The sequence below is a fragment of the Hypanus sabinus genome, chromosome 5 (assembly GCF_030144855.1).
Source record: "Hypanus sabinus isolate sHypSab1 chromosome 5, sHypSab1.hap1, whole genome shotgun sequence".
Lineage (NCBI taxonomy): Eukaryota > Metazoa > Chordata > Chondrichthyes > Myliobatiformes > Dasyatidae > Hypanus > Hypanus sabinus.
The window spans coordinates 53,621,085-53,642,826 of record NC_082710.1 but is presented as its reverse complement, the minus strand read 5'-3'; the positions used below and the strand labels follow the sequence as shown (position 1 = coordinate 53,642,826).

The 21,742-nt window shown below is 40.5% G+C and overlaps 1 long non-coding RNA gene across 2 annotated transcripts in view; it reads right to left on the bottom strand.

Moving 5' to 3' along the window:
• The window catches only part of LOC132393692 (uncharacterized), a 123,364-nt gene that overhangs the window by 64,815 nt on the left and 36,807 nt on the right, over positions 1–21,742 (bottom strand). For both annotated transcript variants that reach the window (XR_009512040.1, XR_009512039.1), the window contains one exon: positions 11,647–11,825. This is a non-coding gene — a long non-coding RNA (uncharacterized LOC132393692). The remainder of the gene's footprint in view (positions 1–11,646; positions 11,826–21,742) is intronic.

Below are 21,742 nucleotides of genomic sequence, written 5' to 3'. Positions count from 1 at the left end.
AAGGATGGAGATTGAAGCAATTTCCATGAAAATATCTATCAAGAAACACTGGCATCTCTTGCATTTCATGAGCATTTACCAGATATTTTTAAAATGATTCAAAACTGCACTGAATTAGGACATATTCTAGAATAAGAGAAAACATTCTATTATTGACAAAACTATTTTTAAAATGTGCATTCTTATTGCCAGTAACTCGTTGATCAATCACGAACCGAACAATTTTGGACTTAAATGCATTCAATGATTTAGCCTCTACAGCATTCCATGGCAATAAATTCCATAGATTCACCTCTCCTGCCTGAAGAAATTACTCTTCATCTGAATTTTAAAGGGATGTCCCTTTACTTGCAGCCTGTGCACTCTGATCCTAGACTCTCATCCTCTACACATTCACTCTATCTAGGCCTTTTAATATTCGAGATGAGATCTCAGCTCATCCTCCAAACTCCACTGAATACAGATCAGAGCCATCAAAGGCTTCTCATACTGTAAGAGCAAACACGAGGAAATCTGCGGATGCTGGAAATCCAAGCAACACACACAAAATGCTGGTGGAATGCAGCAGGCCAGGCAACACCTATAGGAGAAGCACTGTCGACGTTTCAGGCCAAGACCCTTCGTCATACAGTAAGACTTTCTTTCCTGGGGATAATTCTTGTGAAACTCCTCGAGATCATCACCAGGACCAGCAGTGTGGTGAAAACTGTGCAGCGGATTATCGGCACCCAATTGCCCACCATTGAGAACATCTACCATAAACGTTGCCTGGGCAGGGCAAAAAGCATTATCAAGGATACATCCCACCCTAACCATGGACTTTTTACTCTCCTCCCATCCGGTAGGTGCCACAGGAGCCTCTGCTCCCACACCAGCAGGCACAGGAAGAGCTTCTTCCCTGAGGCTGTGACCCTGCTGAACCTCACATCACAGCATTAAGCAGTATTGCACCCATATTGTACTGTCTCAGTACTTTTATATTTGTGTGCTGTAGCACTTACTTTTTATTTGCAGTTATTTTGTAAATAACACTATTCTTTGCATCTCTGGTTAGCTGCTAACTGCATTTCATCTGGCTTTGTATCTGTACTCGGCACAATGACAATAAAGTTGAACCTAATCTAATTTAAAATCTCTTCTTAGACATGGGCCCAAGTGCATACTCCATTGTATTATTAACTCAGCCGTGCATATTTGGTCAGAGTTGGTTCCCCTGGCAAGTGATCCTGTTGGTAATTTACATGAACTATTTCATTCTGACTTATTTCACTCTCCCCAGTGTAAATATCCTCTTTCAATTAATTCCAACAAAACTGAGTTAGTGAGTAGAATTATACAGTGGTGGAAAAGATTCATTTGCTTGTGCTGTGTTAACAGTGTACAAAGCTAACATCATGATACAACATTTGGCATCAGTTTCATACAAAGAACTGTGTCCTACGCCACAAGCCAATTCCACAGGATCTGGCCTTAGGACAAGGTATACTGTGATCATCCACTTTACTGGAATTCCAGGCAGCTTGTTGAGTATAAAATAGCACCCTAGAGAGCACCAAGTGCATTCACCTGTTTTTCCCTCTGTTGGCCAGATGTTCCAGTAAATAGATATGAAAGCATTAGCCAGAAAAGACTTGAGCGGCATGTGCACCATAATTGGCAGAGGGCAAGAATGTATTAACTAAGTTACTTGCAAAAAAAAAATGGAAGCTGTCAATAGTTTACCCAGCAAAATCATACAGGATTGAGTATAGTATGGGTATTGGAAACAACACTGCGTTCAAAATAAGTTTCTTTCATTGTCCTAGGACTTCATGTTTCATTGTCACATAGATGGAAGCTATTCAGTGTATTAAGTCCATACTAGCTCTCAGAGCTATCTCACTCCCTCCTGATTTCCTGTAACTGGTTTTCTCTCACATTCCCATTAATTCTCCCCTGTTTCTCCTACCAAACAATTATATTTGGTGTAATTTACAGAAGCTAATTAACTTGCCAGCCATGCACCTTCTGGATGTGAGATCAAACTGGAGCGCCCAGACGAAACAGGCAAGATCAGGGGAGGAGCCTCAATTCCCACATAGACAGCAGGCAGCATCTGCGATCAGGATCAGGACTGAAACCATTTATTAGATTGGAAGGCAGAAACACAACATCATCCACTGTGCCATTCCTATGATATCAAGAAAGGAATTGTGTAGCATGGCCACTAATTCCACTCATTGCAAAACGACACAAAGTTCACAATATAAAACTCAAGAAATGCAAGGTAACACCATGGATTTTATAGCTACACTGATTTTACACCATCTGCAAGATACATTCTGAAGAAGAGCTCATTGTCTCTTTGGGCCTGTTAAAGGTACAGTATACACTGAAAAATCTGAAAGTTGGCGTTAAACCCTCTGAGAAATTCATTGGGATGTTTTTCATGATTGGGGTTAATCATGTGATTCCCAGTGGCAGTTGCCTGTGAAAGATGCGATTACTGAGTCATTACTGTGTCCTTAAAGAACACCCTCCATGGCAGCTATGGCACAACAGGATAAAAGGCTATCAGGGAGATGTCAAGTTCTCAGGATATCTGTCATGGGCTCAACATATTGATGCAAGGATGATGAAGGTATTCCAATGGCTATATTTCATTATGAGTTTGAGGAGATTTGGTATGTCACCAAAGACCCTTATAAATTTCTACAGATGTACCACAAAGAGCATTCTGACTGGTCACACCACTCTCTGATATGGAGGTGCCAATGCACAGGATCGGAAAAGGGTGCTGAAGGTTGCAAACTCAGCCAGATCCACCATGGGCACTAGCCTCCCCACCATCGAGGACATTTTCGAAAGGTGATGCCTCAAGAGGGTAGCATCCGTTGTGAAGGAACCACATCATCCAGGACATACCCTCTTCTCATGACTACCATCAATGAGATGATACAGGAGCCTGAAGATACACTCAATGTTTCAGGAATAGCTTTATACCCCTGCCATCAGATATCTGAACCGTCCATGAACCCATGAACATTACCTCACAGATACGCTCTCTTTTTGCTCTATTTATTTATTTTTATGCATTCCCATTGTAATTGATAGTAATTTTATATATTGCATTGCATATGTCAGTGATAATACACCTGAATCTGATTCTAAAGAGGACAGTGAAGTCATTGTCCTTTATCATGACGCCGGAGCTGAATCCAACTCAATGTTGTCAGTGCCCCCACGTAACAGCAAGTTATATGCTCCTTGAGTTCAATGATTGCAGTGTCTTGCACTGAGGTGCATACTTTAGATTTATGCATCACTGCAGTGTAGTTTATTCATAAAATTAGAGCACGAAAAATGACAGTGGAGCTCTTTAATTCACATATCTCTGTTCCTGCTAAGTTACAACTTTCATCACCAGTTTCCATCAGTAAACTCAGAACTGGCAGCACCATACATGATGTCATCATTAGATGCCAGGTAATTGCCAGCCACGTGAAGGGGAACTACACCCATTGTGGTTAGACCAAATGTTCGATGGTCATTAATCAACAGAGAAATGCACACCAGCAGAAAACGGCTTCTTATCCACACATTGCTCCTAAAACACATTTGCAAATGATCCTCTTTCTGGGTAAGAATGCTATGGAAGTGATCAAATACTCCTCATCCATTTAATAAGCATACAGAAGTGTGCTAGGTTTCTTCAGGAATTTGCAACACGTTGCTTACAATCTAAAACAATAAAATTTAATGGCCACGAGATTTTTTTTTGTGTGCATTCAAGTCTGTATCATAGCCCAATGCTGGCTGTGAGCTTTCAGTTTGGAGCCAAAGTAAATAGGGTATTGCCTGCCTTGAAACTCAGTCAAAAATTATTAGCCTCTGGCTCTGATTTTAATTACATCACCATATAATGTGAAATAAATGCTGCCTATGTTGAAAACAACCTGAAGTCTCTAATCTCAAGATCATTCCTTCTACCATTCTTCAGGAGCCCTGAATAGAAATTAAAGTTAGCTGCTCTTTTAGTTAAAGTGCATTAAAATTAAAGGACAGATTCTGTGAAGAGGAAGTGGCAAAATTGCTTGAGATACACAATTGGATTGCAAACCAGTTTCTAGAAAAAGTAAAATAGCTCTCACTAGTACATAAGAAAGAAGAAGAAATTCAACCCAGTTCACTCTGACCCTTTGCCTAGCAACCATCTACAAATGAACACTTGTAGAGGTTAAGATGGCAGGTTACTAGTATTTGTCACACAATAAAAAAAGGTTAATATCTGGAATGTCCTCTCAGAGGGACTCTGTAACCAGATGCAATCACCATATTTAGAAGGTGATTTGAAAAGGCAAAGTGTGGAAGGATATGGACCTATTGCAGATAAATGAGATTAGTACAGAAAGGCCAAACAGTCAGCATAGATATGATAGGCTGAAGGGCCTGTTCCTCTACTCTTCAACTCTATGACTCTATCAAAAGATACAGCTTCGTATACTGGTTGCAACTATGAAAATATATTCAATAGAAATAGAAGGATCAACACTCAAGCAAACAACCATTTACAGTTGAATTCCCATCAGGGATACTACTGGAAACTACTGTAAGGATGTTCTGAAATAACTAAGTTTGAACGATCAAAGTTCCAGAAACCCAGCGAGAACTATCTCTCTGCTGCTTTGGATTTGCTAACCCATCTAGTTTCACAATGTAGATAACATTTTATGGATGGCTAATTCTACAGAACTGATATGGGGAATGAATGCTCCGTTGGTGGATGAGGATCTGTCAAATGGGTTCCTTTGCCCTTGGTGGTGTCAAGCATCACAGTGGTTGCAAAAGATGCAATCATCCCAGAGAAGGCAGGAGTATACTGTATGACTCCTAATTTATGACTTGGTGGAAATAATCTGAGACATCAGGAGGTGGGTAATTCATTACAGAATACTCAGCCTCTAGCCTGCTCATGTAACACAGGATTCAGATCAGGTTGAGATTCTGGTTGATGGTTGTCCAGGGTGCTGATGATTTCAGCGATGGCAATATCATTGTCAAGGATGAGTGTTCAGGCTCTCTCTCATTGAAGATAACCATTGCCTAGAACATTCTCCACGACTGTGATGAGGCCACACTTAGGTTGGAAGAATAGCACTGTATATTCCATCTGGGTAGCCTCCAACCTAATGGCATGAACATTGATTTCTAAAACTTCTGGTAATGCCCCCCACCATTCCCCATTCCCATGTCCCTCTCTTACCTTATCTCCTTGCCTGCCCATCACCCCCCTCTGGTGCTACTCTGCCCTTTTCTTATTTCCATGGCCTTCTCTCCTCTTCTATCAGTCCCCTTTCTCCAGCCCTGTATCTCTTTCACCAATCAACTTCCCAGCTCTTTACTTCATCCCTCCTCCTTCAAGTTTCACCTGTGACCTTGTATTTCTCTCTCCCCTCCCCCCCACCTTTTAAATCTACTCCTCAGCTTTTTTCTTTCCAGTCCTGCCAAAGGGTCTTGGCCCGAAATGTCAACTGTACTTTTTTCCATAGATCCTAAATAGCCTGCTGAGTTCCTCCACATTTTGTGTATGTTGCTCATATTTCCAGCATCTGCAGATTTTCTTTTGTTTGTGCCTCGCACATCTGTTGCACAAACATTAAATTTCACATTTCAGCCCTTGTCTGAATATTGGGTTACTGTTCCCTTGGCTCCCAGACCACATCCCCAGCACCCCCTCACCCTTTCCACCCATTACATAAAAATTATAAAGAATTTTGATTTATGATGCACCATGAAACTAAAGAGGAACTGCAAATTCAAAGCAGAGACAAATAAATGCAAAAATTATTCAAATCTATTTAAAGCTACAAATAAAATTATTTATTTAATTACAGTGAAAACAACTTTCATTAACTATTTTAGAGCATACATTAGTAGTCCAACTATTCACTATTTCATTGTTTTTTCTCCTTTCAATGAGATGGATGGTCTCAGTGTAGCGATATCAGCTTGACATCAGGCTGAACTTCACTCAGAAGGAGTCTCAGATCCCTACATTCAGTAAATTGTAGTCTGCTTCATTGCTTTGAAAGAAGTTGGGCAACTGCATTGAAACTGCACTCCACTAAATATAGAACAACTTGACCTTTTTCCACAGTGCAGGATAGCATTCAGAGATTTCTTTCTGTAACCAGAAGTCTTAATATGACTTTTTGAATCTTGGCTTCAGCTCAAAGTCATTTTGTAGCAAGATTAGTTCTTCTCCATCCTTCCTGTTAATTCCTCATTGTAAATTGTTCAGGAATGGATTTACTGGCCAATCTGGAATCTGGATTGAGACAAGATCCTGAAATCTCTCTGACATGACGTTATGCAACTCACAGTACACTTGAAGATCATCAGCTGGCTTTCTTTCTTTGTCTTCCAACTCAGAGAGGATCGGAAATTAGAAAAGCTTGTGACAGCTATTGTTGCATTTAAATAGAGCTAATTTGGACAGAAATGTGGAGATAGCTGGTTTGGCTTTAATAAGATCCATATAATTTCCTTGCAATTAAAGATTGATTTCATTAAACTTTGTGAATAATTCTGACAAATAAGCACTGCCATGCCTAATATTATTGAGTTGATTACTCAATGAAGCATTCGAGTCTTCAAAGAATTTTATCAGTTTCAAAATGCACAAATAAGTGCCTCAGGGAATTTCCTTCTGTCAGTCATCTAACCTCTGTGTGCAACAGTAGGTGTTCAAATTGTTCATCATTCTCAATACAAAGCTGTTGAAATAGTTGTGAATTGGCAGCATAGGACTTGATTTTATTTTCTACTGTAATAATAGTATTTAGTGATTTGTGCAGCAAGACGCAAAAAAAGCATAAGTGATAAGATGTTGTCTGTGAATTACATTGTGAATGGTAAATACGTTAGGTACATATTTAGCAAGAATGTCGGTGAGAGAAATATCCTTTTCTTTGAAAAATTGCTCAACAACCCAAAATATTGACTCCTTCTTCAAATCTGTTTCTACTCCCCTTGCAAATAACAATTCTTGTTCCAAGCTTTCATTTTTTATGAAACAAACATTACCAAGTAGCAAAATTCATTGCCTGGCAAAGTTGACTCATCCTAACTGCAGTGCAAATTCTGTTGTCTGAAGTACAAAACGTGTCTTCCACATTATCAGACATTCCATCTATTCATCTTTGAACAGAGTTGGTACTGAGCAGAATTCCTTGAATTATTTGGTCTGGTGGCTTATGTAAACTTGTATTCAGAACCTCCTTTACTACTGATAGAACCTGCTCTTCTCCAATTGTATGGGGCTTTCCAGATTTAGCGATGAAATTTTGTATGAAGCACACAAACCATCACTGTTTTGAAATGTTTTCTGTTTCTGAAAGTTTTCAGGAAATGACAGAAAATAAGTCAAGATCTTGTTTACTCTATCAGAGTGTATTCTACTCAAATATTCAGGAGCTTGGCTGGTTTCATTGCCTCATTGAAAAAAAACTTTTTCACACAACAAACACACTGTCTGTTGTTGGTTGCTTGGCGCTGGTATAAATCCATATTTTAGCTATTCCTTACTATGTACTGTGTACACTTAGTTTTCAATTGGGCTGCTTCTGCCACATCATAATGATCATGGTCAATCACCTATTGTTTAAGTCCAAACTCAAACACTGCAATTAATAAAGGTGACAGTTATGACATCATTACCATAGCTCAGGCAAAACCGAACTCTCTGCCTGAAGGTACATAAAGTGGGGCAGCCATATATTGGTTGGGCTACAGGTTAGAGAAATGTGGTCAAGACCATGCAGAAGAGCAGCTTCTAAACTTTATGCCATTGAATGCTATTCTGTAATTCACAGAAACTGTGTCACTGCATGATTGGAGTATGGGAATCGTATTGGCTGATATTGTACTACAGTAGTGAGTGGTAATAATGAGTGACTTGGCCCAGAGATAACATAATTTTTTCACTCTAGATTTCTCATGATATGCCAAATACAACAGAAGCATTTTACTTTTCAACAACTATAACGCACTTTGAGCAATGTCTAAGAGAACTGTTTTCCCACAGCCCCGATGATCCTGTGATTTCACTCTCTGAGACAAATATGAGAGCATCCTTCATGACTGTGACCCCAGGGAGTGCAACTGGCCCAGACAGGGTACCTGGCTGAGTACTGAAGACCTGTGCTGATCAACTGACTGGAGTGTTCACTGAGATATTTAACCTCCCACTTCAGCAGTCTGAGGTACCCACCTGCTTTAAACAGGCTTCAGTTATGATGATGCCCAAGAAGAACATGGTAACCTGCCTCAATGACCATCATCCAGTAGCACTTACTTCCACTGTGGATGAAGTGCTTTGAGGGAATGGTGATGAAACGTTTCAACTCCCGCCTGAGGAATGACTTGGATCTGCTCCAGTTTGCCTACCATCACAACAGGTAAACAGCAAATGCAGTTCATTGGTTCTTCACTCAACCCTGGAACATCTGAACAGTGAAGAAGCTACAGCTCAGCATTCAATAGGATCATCCCCTCAAAACTAATCAATAATCTTCAAGACTTGGGCCTCAATATACCCTTGTGCAACTGGATCCTCAATTTCCGCACTTACAGACCCCATTCTGTTCAAATTGGCACCATCTCCCCCACACTCAACAATAAAACAGGTGCACCATGGGGCAGTGTGCTTAGCTCCCTGCTCTACTCACTTTATACTTATGACTATGATGCTAAGCACAACTCTAATACCATATTTAAGTTTTGCCATATCGGCCGAATCAAAGGTGGTGACAAATCAGCATATAGGAGGGAGATTGAAAATCTGGCTGAGTGGTGCCACAACAACAACCTCTCACTCAATATCAGCAAGACCAAGGATCTGATTATTGACTTCAGGGGGAGAAAACCAGAGGTCAATGAGCCAGTCCTCATGAGGAGATCAGAGGTGGAAAGGATTAGTAAATTAAATTCTTTGGCATTATCATCTCAGAGGATCATGAGCCCAGCATGCACATGCCATTGCAAGGAAAGCATGGCAGTGCTTCTACTGTCTTGGAAGTTTCCAATGAATCAGCATGACTTCTAATATTTTGATAAACTTCTATCGATGTGCAGTGGAGGCTATGTTGCATCATGGCCTGAAATAGACACAACAATGCCCTTCAACGGAAAAGTCTACAAAAAGTAATAGATACAGACCAGTCCATCCCAGGTAAAGCCCTCCCCACCATTGATCACAACCATAAGGAGCGCTGTCCTTGTAGTGGTCCTACAAAGAAAGCACCATCCAACATCAAGGACTCACACTATTCAGGCCATGTACTCTTGTCACTGTTGCCACCAGGAAAGAGGTACAGGAGCCTCAGGACCCACCCCAATGGATCCAGGAACACTTATTACCACCTCAACCAGCAGGCTCTTGAACCACAACACTGAACAGTTTCCAGAACCTATGGGCTCACTTTCAAGGATGCTTCATCTCATGTTATCAATAATTATTGCTTATTCCTTTATTATTTTTATTTTACTTGCTTTTTTTGCATTTGCATTTTGTTGTCTTCTGTACATTGTTTTTTTTTGTGGAGTTTCTCATTTATTCTATTGTGTTCTTTGTATTTACTGTGATTGCCTGCTAGAAAATGAATTGCAGGGTTTCTATATATCTTTGATAATAAATTTACTTAGATCTTTGATTGTAAGAAATGCCAGAATTTCAACTCTCTGTCCAATAGGCTGCATCAGTGAAGTCAATAGCCTCCTGAAGTAAGTCTAAGTTGGCTGAGCTGAATTCTATCTGGGATAGAGCTCTCTGCACTGCAAAGATTTGTGATTTCCCAATCCTAACTGTGCCATTTACTAAATTTAGTATAATTATCTGGACCTAATTCATATCTTTAGACCATTTATTTTCCTGATACAATTTTCATTTACACTTATTTTGCAGCCAGTTATTGAATGCTAATTAATCACAGTGAAATTAAGCATTTATGAGCACTTCATCAGAAAATGTAATGTAGAACAATGACAACAATTGAAAGAAAATATTCCATTATCAACTTACACTTGAGGTAAGTATGTCATAAAGCGTTTCAGAGCAAAGTACAGATTGGTTGGCAAGTTACGGTGAAATTAGTGATAACCATTGGTTTTGATGTGTCCTGTTGTATTTCACAGTTGAAGTCACGCCAGAAAGATCAGTGGGGACTGCATGCATCTGGTCTTATAGCAGCAATGATAATCTGCCAGCTCAGTAATCAGCAGCCTCTGGCATAAAATTATAATTTGGGTTTAACACAATCTGTTCCCAGTTGTCAGTCTCCAGCCTTCCATATATTTACTGGCTTCCATGCACAAGTTGCATTTTACCTGCCCCTGTTATGGCATTTTGTTATGTTCATACCCGAAATTATAGACTTCACCCAAACTTCCAGCACATACTAACTGTATCTTTCGTAAAGAAAAAATCAATCTTGGGGATTTGAAAGTGCAACCTATACTCCATACAACATAACATGTGCAGAATGTCTTATCCTGCTTGTGAGTTTGTAATGGCTATAAAGGATAAAACATGGGGAACTTTCTCAGGGAGACTCATATACAATGGGATAGTGCTTAAATCCAATCTCAGTCCATAGAACTAAATTTAAGACATAGTCGCTTATCTGCCTTCTGAAATGTAATTCTCTTAAAAGCAATGGAACAGAATTGGAAAAATTGAATACAATGTCTATGTTTTAATATTGCAAATTTAGCACATATGATAAATAATAAATTTCTAACTCACATTCATTATACATATCTTAATTGGTATATTGTTTCCATAGATGATGTGAAAGTCAGGAAAAGATACATTGCTGAAATTAATTAAAAACAAGAGAGCAAGAAACTGTCCTATATTTTCAGTGTGAAACTTGAGAGATTTTAATTCCTTGGACTTTTAAGTAAGAAGTCTTATAAAGGCAAAAGCTTTAAGCAAAGATGTTACCAAAGAGTAATTATAGTTTACAGAGAAACAGTCAGGAAAGGTATTGAAAAACCCAGAGTAAGGATGTCCCAGATGGAAAACCAGGATTATTAATACATTTAGCATCTCTTTTGACTAGAGTTGCAACAATCAGATTGTACGGGCTTCCATATGTAAAACAAAACTTATATTTCAAGTATAATTTTGTTTTCAGAAGCCTATGTTCTCATATGGATAATAAGGAGATTGGAAAACTAGCCAGGATCCCAGACAAGCCCAAATGTATAAAAGGATTGAACTAACCAATAGCCTACAAACAAGGTTTCTGTTAGGTAGGCAAAATTAAAATCGTTCCATAAAGAGAAGAAATACTAAAACATTGGACAATGACTAAAACTGTCAGGTTTGTGTGGTGCAGATAGAGACATTAAAAGCAATTATAATGATTCACATATTTCTATAATCAGTTTACAAACTCCTGCTGTTAAAGAATGGTTTAAAGATGAGTCTAAATTGGGAAATTAGAGTCGATACTCCTCACATCTATGTTTGTCATACAAAAGGAATGCAATATATGGTTCCTCTGTCCATAGAATTAGCTAGCATTAACAAAACCCTAAAAAATTAGGATCATTCATAATAATCCAGAATTAGGAATGAGTGAGCTTATTAAGTGAAATTACCTTTGTTCTTTGAAGTCTTCTGCAAAAGTTTCACACGTAAAACTTTTTATTTTGTTTTCTTTTCCACAATCAATAGTGATGTGTTATCTCCTCTTCACCTTTCACCACCACTTGATCTGTTATCATCTTGCTATTTAATCTCTCCGCAGGGCGAAAGCAGTGGTCTGGTCCCTACAGAGCTGGAAAGAAGATCAAAAGACAAGTGCACCTGATGTTAGAAGACTCCTTTAGGATGCTTTTTTAACCCCTTGCTGAAACTGTGCTGATTTCCACTAAGCAGTTAACTGGTTGGAACAGAATTGTACATATTCCCCATTGTGTTTCAACACAGCCCTGCAGAGGCAGTCAATTAGGTCGTAATGAAGTAGATCAAAACCCAAATAAACACATTAATGAATGTAAGAAAATACCTTATTTTTCTTGTGTATTTGTGTTTCAAGTGCTCCTCATTGGGCTTCAGGTTGCCTATAGGAGCTAATGGCATTGGGAATGTAGATGCACAGTACCCATGAGCCAGTCTGTGGCAAAGTTCATCAGGTAAGAATACATCATTGCACTAGTGGTGTCTAGTCCTTGATAACTTTCTTGACTAAATTGAAATTGATTCCTTTTGCTTTTCAACATTGTACATGTATATATTTGAAAACAGGTTAAACTACCAATATACACAAAATACTGGTGGAACACAGCAGGCCAGGCAGCATCTATTGGAAGAAGCACTGTCGATGTTTCGGGCCGAGACCCTTCGTCAGGACTAACTGAAAGAAAAGATACTATCCTGATGAAGGGTCTCAGCCCAAAACGTCAACAGTGCTTCTTCCTATAGATACTGCCTGGCCAGCTGTGTTCCACCAGCATTTTGTGTGTGTTGTTTGAATTTCCAGCATCTGCAGATTTCCTCATGTAAACTACTAATATTGTATTTTATTGTCAGGTAAAACACTGAAACTTTAAACTCAGCCCATGCACAGAACCTGCTTTAAAAAATCACTTTCCTCGGTTATTTTGATTTACATTGGATTGCAAAAAAGTGGAATTTAAACCAGTTTTGAAAAGACCTAGCTTAATGCAAGTTATCTAAGAGTCAGAACATGAAGATCTAACCAGATAGATGGGCAGAAATTCAACATCTTCCGAATAAAAATATACCTAAATTTCCCAAGCCAAGGATTTATTTCAGTTTTCAGAATCAGAATGAAGTTTATTATCACTGACAAATGTCATGAAATTTGTTGATTTGCAGCTTCAGTGCAATACATAAAAATACATAATAAATAAATACCTCAATTTGAGTAGAAAATTTAGATATAAGTATCTGAGGAAAAGCAGTAAATTTGCATTTAGAACTGCAAAGTATATTGCCCTAAGATTAATTCATGGACACATATGAAAAATGAGGATGGGAGAGTGAGGATAGGACCAAACAGGGTTAAAAGAGGAATCATGCACTTGAGTCAGAGGAGACAGGGAAGGTCCTTTATGAATACTTTGCTTCAGTGTTCACTAGTGAGAGGGCACTTAATGTACTGCATATGAGGACAGTGTAAAACTGGTATGCTGGAACGTGCTAATGTTAAGAAAGAGGATGTGCAGCGGTTTCTATAAAATATTAGGATGGACAAATCCCTGGGGCCAGAGGGGATGTACTTTGGATTATTATGGGAGTTGAGAGAAGAGATTGGCGATGATCTTTGTATCCTCACTGGCAACAGGATTTGTCCCAGAAGGTTGGAAGTTGGTAAATGATATTGTGCGTTCAAGAAAAGAAACAGGGGTTATCCTGGGCTTATAGACCAGCAAGTCTCATGCCATCAAAGGGCAAACTATTGGTAGGGATTCTTGATACAGGATTGACAAGCATTGGAGAAGCATAATCTGATTAGGGCTAGGTTGCATGACTTTGTGAGGGGCAAGCTGTGCCTCATGTGCCTGATTGAATTCTTTGATGAAATGACAAAACAAATTGAAAAAGGTAGAGCAATGGGTATGGTGTAAATGGATTTTAGTAAGGCATTTGACATTGTAGAAGCCTCATTCAGAAAGTCAAGAAGCATGAAAGCTAGGAAATATTCAGAATTGTCTTACCCACAAAACTCAGATGGTGGTAGTATATAAACAGTATTCTGCCTGGAGGTCAGTTCCACAGGGATCTGTTCTGGGACCTTTTCTCTTTATGATTTTTATGAATGACTTGGATGAGAAAGTAGAGAGATAGGTTGGTAAGTTTTCAGGTGACACCAAGATTGGTGGTGCTGTGAATAGTGCAGAAAGCTGCGACCTCAAGGTTGTGGGCTGCCTCACTGCCCACTGTCTCTGCATTCATGATTGTGTGTTTAGGCACATAAATTTAGTGGGGTCATCACTGCTTTGGCAGAATCTCAGATGGCAATGAGGAGGCATACAGGAGTGAGATAAATTGCCTGGTTGAGTGTTGTAGCAACAATAACCTTATACTTAGGCCAAGGAATTGACTGTGGACTTAAAGAAGGGGAATTTGGGGGAACATACACCAGTCTTCATTCTGGGGTCAGAAGTGGAAACTTCACATTCCTGGACATCAACATTTCAGAGGATCTATCTGGGCTCAATACATTAGTGTAATCATGAAGAAGGAACATCACTAGCTATATACTTCATTAGGAGATTAAGAAGATTTGATCTGTTACCAAAGACTCCATCAAATTTCTATAGATGTACGTTGGAGACCATTCTGACTGGTTTCATAACTACTTGCAGGATCAAAAGTGGCTGCAGAGAGCTGTACACTCAGCCAACTATATAACAGGGACAGTCCTCACCATTATCAATAACAGCTTTAAAAGGTTAAAAACAAGAGAAAATCTACAGATGCTGGAAATCCAAGCAACGCACACAAAATGCTGGGGGAGCTCAACAGGCCGGGCAGGATCTATGGAAAAAAGTACAGTCGACGTTTTGGACCGAGACCTCTTTAACAGGTTGTACCTCAAATGCAGCACACATCATTAAAAACCCTTACCATCTGGTACATGCCCTCTTCTCATTACTACTATTGGGGAGGAGGTACAGGGGCCTGAAAGCACATAATCTGAACATTTTATTAACAACTTCTTACCCTCTGCCATTAGATTTCCGATTGTCCATGAATTCATGAACACTGCATTGCAATTTCTCTAATGCACTTTACATTTATTTGTTTGTTTGTTTATTTATTGTGACATATTAACTTTTATATGTTGCACTGTACTGTTGCTACAAAAAACAAATTTCATGGCATATAACAGTGATAATATATCTTATTCTGATTCTGATTACTTAAAATACCTTACTTTCTATGTTCTCTGGAGCAGAACCCGAATAGGATTTACCTTAGAGCAGTAGTTCCCAATCTTTTTTTTGCCATAGACCAATACCATTAAGCAAGGGGTCTGTGGACCCAGGTTGGGAACCTCTGCCTTAGAGGGGGCTCATCTTCCATCTGTCCTGCCCTATCTTGGTCTAGTAACTCCTGACACAGGATTTTGACCCCAAATGTCAGCAATTCCTTCTTTCCCCTAGATCCTGCTCACCCTACTAACTTATCCTGGCAGGTTGTTTGTTGCTCTAGATTCCAGCATCTGCACTTTTTGTGTCCCACATAACTCTTTATGAGCTAATCCTCCCTCGAAGCTACCTTCTACAGTACCCAGACTATGGATAGCTGAGGTAGCATTTACAAGTATAGGATCAAATGCAAGAGTATTCTCCTTCAACTTTTGACACTCAGCAATCAGGCCTGTGAATATGGAAACTCTTGGCTCTTTGAAGGAAGTGGGGGAAAAAAACCAGCTGCCGTAAGTGGATGCATCTTGCAGATCAGAAAAGATCGTGGATTAAGGATGAAGAGGAATATGAGAAAATAATGATTAGTTGTGGCCATGCTGGAGAGAAAGCAGGTACAGGGTTTTGAGTTGGATGATCAGCCATGATCATACTGAATGGTGGTGCAGGTTCGAAGGGCCAAATGGCCTCCTCCTGTACCTATTTTCTATGTTTCTATGTCATGGTCCTGGCTGGCATTCCCCACCTTTTCCCTTTCCTCCCTAATTGGTCCTTAATCCCCACACTTGATTCCCAATCTTTTCCAATTCCTTTCAATCACCAGCACCTGGTTTCCATTAGCCACCAGAGGATAAGACTCCGACAGGGATGGGACAGGCTAGATGCAGGAAGATTGTTTCTGATGTTGGGGAAGTCCAGAATGATGGGTCACAGTTTAAGGATAAAGGGGAAGCCTTTTAGGACTGAGCTGAGGAAAAACTTTTTCACACAGAGAGTGGTGAATCTGTGGAATTCTCTGCACAGGAAACCGTTGAGTCCAGTTCATTGGCTATATTTAAGAGGAGGTTAGATATGGCCCTTGTGGCTAAAGGGATTGGGGGTATGGAGAGAAAGCAGGTACAGGGTTTTGAGTTGGATGATCAGCTATGATCATACTGAATGGTGGTGCAGGCTCAAAGGGCTGAATGGCCTACTCCTGCACCTATTTTCTATGTTTCTATGCTGTTTACTTCAATGATCTCTGTACCACTGCTGACCATGACTTGGTGATAGTGGTCTGCTTATATCCAACATTGCCCTGTAGATTGCTAAACCATCTAGTGTCACAGGCAGGATTTGTACAACACCCTCACCTATAGGAGAGGGGTAAGGTGAGTATTAAAATGTTTATGCATGATATTTTTTCTAAGGATCAATGGATGTGGAGTTGAGATGGTAAACAGCTTCAAGTTCCTTGGCATCCACATCACTGAGGATCTTGTGGTCTCTACATAATGTGATGAAAAAGGCACAATACCTCTTTCACATCAGACGGTTGAAGCAGTTTGGTATGGGCCCCCAAATCCTAAGAACTTTCTACAGGGGCACAATTGAGAACATCCTGACTGGCTGCATCACTGCCTGGTATGGGAACTGTACCTCCCTCAATCTCGGGACTCTGCGGAGAGTGGTGTGGACAGCCCACTGCATCTGTAGTTGTGAACTTCCCATGATTCAGGACGTTTACAAGGACAGGTGTGTGAAAAGGGCCTGTAGGATCATTGGGGACCCAAGTCATCCCAACCACAATCTATTCTAACTGCCACCATCTGGGAAATGGTACCGCTGCATAAAAGCCAGGACCAACAGGCTCCAGGACAGCTTCTTCCACCAGGCCATCAGGCTGATTAACTTATGATGATCTGAGTGTATTTCTATGTTAGATTGACTGTTCTTTTTATTATAAATTACTATGATTGTACATTGCACATTTAGATGGAGACAATGTAAAGATTTTTACTCGTATGTGAAGGATGAAAGAAAAAAAGGCAATTTGAGTTTGAATTGAGTGTTAATAGGTTGTTCAATGTGAGAGGACAGTAGGGGACATGGGAAATTAAGAATTGTGACAGTTGAGTTTTCTGTAGAAGAATGATGGACTATATGGTGTTGAACAGTGGATGAGGCAAGCGTGAACGAGATCAAGAAACATGGTGATTTATGTTAACTAACGGTGTGTGTTCCAATACTTCTTCCAGCTCCTGTGTAGTTCTCCTATCATTGTTTTCCTACACCAACTTCTACCAGTAGCACATGATTACTGATCTTGATGACTCTGGAGGATATGGTAGAACAGAGGACCCTTCAGAAAATCCTGGCAATTCTGGACAACATTTCTTACCCTCTGCATGGCACCTTGGCTGAACAGAGGAGCGCTTTTAGTAATAGACTAAGGCAACTGCACTGCTCCAAAGAGTGCAATATGAGGCCATTCTTACCCTCATTCATTAGGCTCTAAAATGAGTCAACCTATAGCCAGGGAAGTGATGATCCCCTCCTGTTAGACTGTTTGCGGTAACCTATTTTTTATTCTTTCTACTACTTTTCTGATATTTATATCTATGCACTTGTAATGCTACTGTGACACTGATTTTCTTTGGTATCCGTGAAGTATATATCTATCTATTTATTTTCTCTCCACCTCATCTACAAAGACATCCAAAGCCTAGTCTGAAAATCTGAAATCTTTTCCTGTTCCTGTTTGCCATAGCTTGATGCAACCTTCCCAAATGTATGCAAGCACTAGTTGTAGGCAAATCACTACCTTTGCTTTAATAGGAGCTGGAATGGAAATTTCACCTTTAAGTGATGCAGTCAGTCATGGCTTCACTGTTGCTGTTAGCTTCAGCTCGGAACTCTGAAATTTGTACCACATGAACATACACTAATTCCTTAAACAGCATGACTGTCTCTGGTTAAACAGTACAATCTTGATAATGAGGTGTGAAAACAAATTTCAAGAGACCTGCACTGGGTCAGACTGATAGGGGATTATCCATATATCTCAATTCCGGGCCACCTTTCCCAGTGCAATATAACTTCACCTATAAAGCTGTTTTGGTCGGGACCAAATGAATGCTAAACCAAGGAAAAGATTTGTATTCAAGTCTGACCCAAGATACTCTGTAGCTTTCTATATTGACTGAGGTACAATAAATTTCCTTTGTGTTTTAAACCAAGTATAACAGTTGTTGCACAAGGTAACCTCAACATTGAGTCATGGAGTGATACCACATTGAAAAGGCTTTCAGCCAACTGAGTCTGTGCCAACTACAACCACTCATTTATGCTCATCTTTCACTAACTTCATCTTTTATATCCTCCTCACATTCTCATCAATTCCAGCAAGATTTTACCACTCACCACACACTATTTACATGGCCAAGTAATCCATGGTCAATATTGATCCCAGGGCTCAGTCACTGAGGAAGTGGCTCTACCAGCTGCACCACTGTGTCACCCCAAATAACTTAGGAGGCCTTCCAGCCCACTGGTAATGTGCTGGCTCCTGGCAGAACAATCCTACTGATCCCATTCCCTCCGCTTCTTTAATTTCCACATAACTGTGTTCTTAATCATGTGGAATGCTGGGGAATCTCAGCAGGTCAGGCAGCATCTATGGAAATTAATAGACAGCTGACATTTTAGGCCAAGACTCTTCATCACCACTCTGATGGGTGTTCTGGGGCTTTTGCAAGGCCTGTGTATGTGTTCTGTATGCTTGGCCTCAGATAAAATCCAGAATTCTTCTCCCAGAGCTTTCCAGGAGTCGGTAAGATTGTATTTCTTGAAGGGAGTTTTGGAATTTTTTTGATATTTCCTCTGACAATCTGGTAATCTCATCCCATGATAGAGCTCAGAATAGACCATCTGTTTTGCGAGTCTGGTGTCAAACTTGTGAACAATGTGACATCGCCAATATAGTAAAAGTATATAACTAGGCTTCAGTACCGGGACATTGCCTGGGTAAGAACACTGACACTGTTTCTCTTGTGTTTCTAGTAGATTTGGAGGATTTTGTCAACATTGTTGGCATTTTTCCAGTGCCTTGACATTCCTGCTGAAGGTAGTCCAGCTCTCATAGCATTTCGGTGGCATAGATCACAGCTGACCATGAATTTTGAATCAAATACAAAGCCTTAATCTTCAAATAACCTTTCTTTTAAATTACCAAAATCTGTGCTGATGTGTTGAAGGTGATGTTGACTTTCATCAGCAATGTCTATTTCAGCCAAGCAACAATGAATTCCATAATTTCACTGAAGCACTAAAACTAACAATAATTCCTTGACCCCATTTTCTGCAAACATACTCCCACCAAACTGCCATGCAGCATATAAGAAAGCATTCACATTTTCTTGCCAATGCCAACCTTATCTTCTCTCAAGGCTGCAACAGTTCAAGAAGATAGTTCACCATGACTGACCCGTGGAAATAGGTATTTAGCTTAAATTTTAATTTAACGTGATTTATTTTTGTAAAGCTGGACCATAGCTGGACTCCAGGAATGAATATCTGTTATCTGTAAGTAGGGGCCGTGCACAATCCTGATTTGATGGAGGCGGACGTGAGAAGCACAGAGGAACATCTGGTGAAATTTCTGACATGCCTGCTTCGCTGCCACTGCTACTGTGCGATTGAAAAATCTTCGAAGAGGAAGGCCCCGAATCCTCAGCTTTGCCTGATGCTTGGCGGCCGGGGCCGGGGTCAAAGCGCTCGGCAGAGATAGTGCTCGAAGTTTTCGGACGGACTCAGAGTTGGCTATGGTCGGGTGCTTCCAGAGGTTGCATCGGGAAGTTTTGCCACGTTGGAGGTTCATGGCAGGAAGAGTTTTTCTTCCTTCTACCGTCTGCATGAGATGATGGACTATTGGGGACTTAGAGACTTTTTTTACCGTGCCCATGGTCTGCTCTTATCAAATTACAGTATTGCTTTGCACTGTTGTAACTGTATGTTATAATTATGCGATTTTGTCAGTTAGTCTTGGTCTGTCTTGTGTTTATGTGATATCATACTGGAGGAACATTGTATCATTTCTTAATGCATGCATTACTAAATGACAATAAACGAGGACTGAGTGTCCTCATAATCTAATCTAATAAAGGGCTGGTGCAATGAATGAATATTTTTTTTTAAAGTTCTGTCTTATGAAAACACATGTCCCAGTCACCATAGTAGGATATTGTAGGTGACCCCAACAGACTCGTAGGTGAAGTGTCACCTCATCTGGAAGGACTGTTTGGGGCCCTGAATGGTAGTGAGGGAGGAGGTGTGGAGCAGGTATAGAACATGTTCCACTTGCAAAGATGTGCCAGAAGGGAGATCAGTGAGGAGGGACGAATGGACAAGGGAATCACATAGGGAGAGATCCCTGAGGAAAGCAGAAAGTGGGGGTCGTGGGAAAGATGTGCTTGGTGGTAGGATCTTTTTGGAGATGGTGGAAGCTACGGAGAATTATGTGCTGGACACGGAGGCTGGTGAGGTGGTAGGTGTGGACAAGAGGAACCTTATTCCTGGTGGGGTGGCAGGAGGATGGGGTGAGGGCAGACATGTGTGAAATGGAAGAGATGCAGGTGAGGGCAACGTTGATGGTGGAGGAAGAAAGGGGACATCTCATTAGTTCTGGAATGAAAAGCCTCATCCTGAGAGCAGATATGGCAGAGACAGAGGGATTGAGAGAAGGGGATGATATTCAGGTTGAAGGAGCAAAACTTTGTATTACATCTAGACAGCCTCCAACCTGATGGAATGAACATCAATTTCTCGAACTTCCAGTAATGGAATGGGCCACCCCCCCCCCCCTATTCAGTATTTCCCCATTCCCATTTCTCTCTCTCCCCTTATCTCCTTTCCTGCCTATCACCTCCATCTGGTGCTCCGCCCCCCTCCCTTTCTTCCATGGTCTTCTGTCCTCTCCTATCAGATTCTCCCTTCTCCAGTGTTGCTGCTACCATGTTGTGGAAGTAGGCAAAATGAAGCAGATCCAAACCAACTTTGAACGTGGAGGTACAGAGTTTGACAAAAAGGTGAACAAAATAAGTATCTCTTCAAAGCAATTTGATTTTATTTTTACATAAAGAAGGTTAAATTTTGAAAGCACAATCAGCCTTTGATGGAAACTATCAGCTGAGGAAGAGAAGCTTAGAGGTAAAGAAGAAATCAAGTTGAGAATATTTTATATATCCATTTCTGGGTTTGGTGCCCTCATTCTAACACTTATGCCTGGTCCTAAATGTCCTTTAAAGGGCAGAAGTGACCTGCCTACATGAATAGTTACAGACCACTGACAGCTAAGCATAATCACTTGTGTTGCCCTCCTCTCAGAGGATCTGGCAGCAGAGAAACTTCCACATCCATAGATGCTGCCTGATCTGCTGAGTGTTTCCAGCATTTTTGATTTATTTCAGATTTCCGACATCTGCAGGGCTTTTTGATCTTCCAAAGCACCTCACTGATTGTGAAGTGCCTTGGGACAAGTGAAGGAAGCCTCTTGGTTTCAAAGTTTCAAAGGTCCATTTAACATCAGAGAAATGTATACAATATACATCCTGAAATGCTTTTTTCTTCACAACCATCCACAAAAACAAAGACGTACACCAAAGAATGAATGACAGTTAAATGTTAGAACCCAAAATTACACCCCCAGCTCGCCTCCCTCCTGCGTGTAAGTGCCAGCAAACAACAATCCCCCCCCCCCACGGGCAAAAGCATCGGCACCCGCCACCGAGCACTCAAGCGTGAGCAAAGCAACAGCAAA